This window comes from Gasterosteus aculeatus, chromosome 5 (genome assembly GCF_964276395.1).
Source record: "Gasterosteus aculeatus chromosome 5, fGasAcu3.hap1.1, whole genome shotgun sequence".
NCBI classification, from domain to species: Eukaryota; Metazoa; Chordata; class Actinopteri; order Perciformes; family Gasterosteidae; genus Gasterosteus; species Gasterosteus aculeatus.
Genome location: NC_135692.1, coordinates 765,001 through 767,500, shown reverse-complemented (window position 1 = coordinate 767,500; position 2,500 = coordinate 765,001). Strand labels below are relative to the sequence as shown.

Below are 2,500 nucleotides of genomic sequence, written 5' to 3'. Positions count from 1 at the left end.
GCAAGGATGACACGCAAATTCGGGAAGCGTTCCTCATTTTCTTTAATTCTCTATAATCTCTATGATATTCTATAATGTCTAGGATTTTCTACGGCTATTACGGACTTTTCCCACTTGTGGTGAAACGGCGCCACCGCGGCCACTGTCGGTACTGCAGCAGCAGAGCGCCGTCTCCCTAGGAGGTAAAGTCTTGATTAAACCCAGACCCAATAAGTATCCACAGAAAATTTTCTGACAATCAGACATAGCGTTTGCCCAGGGGGCATCCTCACCAGATGCCCAAACCACCTCAACTGGCTCCTTTCGACGCAAAGGAGCAGCGGCTCTACTCCGAGCTCCTCACGAATGGCTGAGCTTTTCACCCTATCCCTAAGGGAGACGCCAGCCACTCTCCTGAGGAAACCCATTTCGGCCGCTTGTACCCGTGACCTAGTTCTTTCGGTCATGGCCCATCCTTCATGACCATAGGTGAGGGTAGGAACGAAGATTGACCGGTAGATCGAGAGCTTTGCCTTCCGGCTCAGCTCTCTTTTCGTCACAACGGTGCGGTAAAGCGAGTGCAATACCGCCCCCGCTGCTCCGATTCTCCGGCCAAACTCACACTCCATCTTCCCCTCACTCGTGAACAAGCCCCCGAGGTACTTGAACTCCTTCACTTGGGGTAAGGACACATTCCCTACCTGGAGCAGGCAATCCATCGGTTTCCTGCTGAGAACCATGGCCTCAGATTTAGAGGTGCTAATCCTCATCCCGACCGCTTCACACTCGACTGCGGAACACTCCAGTGAGAGTTGGAGGTCACAGACGGAAGATGCCATCAGGACCACATCATCTGCAAAAAGCAGCGATGAGATCCGCAGCCCCCCGAACTGTAGACCCTCCTCCCCCCGACTACGCCACGATATCCTGTCCATGAAAACCACAAACAAGATTGGTGACAAGGCGCAGCCCTGGCGAAGGCCAACCCCCACCGGAAACGCCTCCGACGTACGGCCGAGCACCCGAACACAGTTCCATTGTCTTTGGGGTTTTCTACGGCTATCATGGACTTTTCCCACTTGTGGTGAAACGGCGCCACCGTGGCCACTGTCGGTACTGCAGCAGCGGAGCGCCGTCTCCCTAGGAGGTGACAAGGCGCAGCCCTGGCGAAGGCCTACCCCCACCGGAAACGCCTCCGACGTACTGCCGAGCGCCCGAACACAGTTCTCGCTTTGGGCGTACAAGGATTGGATGGCCCCAAGCAAGGACCCCCTCACCCCGTACTCCCGCAGCACCTCCCACAGTTCTCCAAGTCCACAAAATGTAGACTGGATGAGCATACTCCCAAGCCCCCTCTATGATCCCTCATTGGGGGAGTCAGAGGAGTCAAAGGTCATCTGGGAGGAATGTAGGCGGTGCTGTGGGGGGATTCTTTTGTCCTCTTTGTCTGCAGCTCACCAATCCCGTGACATCGGCGGTGGCTGACTAGATTTCCCAGCATCCTCTTGAGCTCCTCAGCAGAGTAGACGGGACCTGAAGCGGGCCGGATCAGGTTCTGGAGCCGGTGGAATGGTCGGGGTTCACTGCACAGGAGCCAGACCTCTTAGTAGTTGTGTTCTGGGCCTAGACAGAGACACAGAAACATGGTTTCTGACTCCCCCAGGTGCTCCACAGAGGAGACACCGTGATGGTGGATTCGTCCAGGTCCCAAGCCTTTAAATACCCCTCAGCACCGAGGGTCTGTTGTGTTATTTCGATAGCACATATACTAAAATTGGAACGATACAGAGAAGATTAGCATGGCCCCTGCGCAAGGATGACACGCAAATTCGTGAAGCGTTCCTCATTTTCTTTAATTCTCTATAATCTCTATGATATTCTATAATGTCTAGGATTTTCTACGGCTATTACGGACTTTTCCCACTTGTGGTGAAACGGCGCCACCGCGGCCACTGTCGGTACTGCAGCAGCAGAGCGCCGTCTCCCTAGGAGGTAAAGTCTTGATTAAACCCAGACCCAATAAGTATCCACAGAAAATTTTCTGACAATCAGACATAGCGTTTGCCCAGGGGGCATCCTCACCAGATGCCCAAACCACCTCAACTGGCTCCTTTCGACGCAAAGGAGCAGCGGCTCTACTCCGAGCTCCTCACGAATGGCTGAGCTTTTCACCCTATCCCTAAGGGAGACGCCAGCCACTCTCCTGAGGAAACCCATTTCGGCCGCTTGTACCCGTGACCTAGTTCTTTCGGTCATGGCCCATCCTTCATGACCATAGGTGAGGGTAGGAACGAAGATTGACCGGTAGATCGAGAGCTTTGCCTTCCGGCTCAGCTCTCTTTTCGTCACAACGGTGCGGTAAAGCGAGTGCAATACCGCCCCCGCTGCTCCGATTCTCCGGCCAAACTCACACTCCATCTTCCCCTCACTCGTGAACAAGCCCCCGAGGTACTTGAACTCCTTCACTTGGGGTAAGGACACATTCCCTACCTGGAGCAGGCAATCCATCGGTTTCCTGCTG

General features: G+C 54.2%; 2 non-coding genes across 2 annotated transcripts in view; both read left to right on the top strand.

Moving 5' to 3' along the window:
• The window catches only part of LOC120819894 (U6 spliceosomal RNA), a 106-nt gene extending 65 nt beyond the window's left edge, over positions 1–41 (top strand). The window contains exon 1 of the small nuclear RNA XR_005712339.2: positions 1–41. This exon is cut by the window's left edge and continues 65 nt beyond it. This is a non-coding gene — a small nuclear RNA (U6 spliceosomal RNA).
• A 1,683-nt stretch (positions 42–1,724) lies between these two features.
• On the top strand, positions 1,725–1,830 carry LOC120819887 (U6 spliceosomal RNA). The gene has a single exon (XR_005712333.1). It is a non-coding gene; the product is annotated as a U6 spliceosomal RNA (small nuclear RNA).
• The last annotated feature ends 670 nt before the right edge of the window (positions 1,831–2,500 follow it).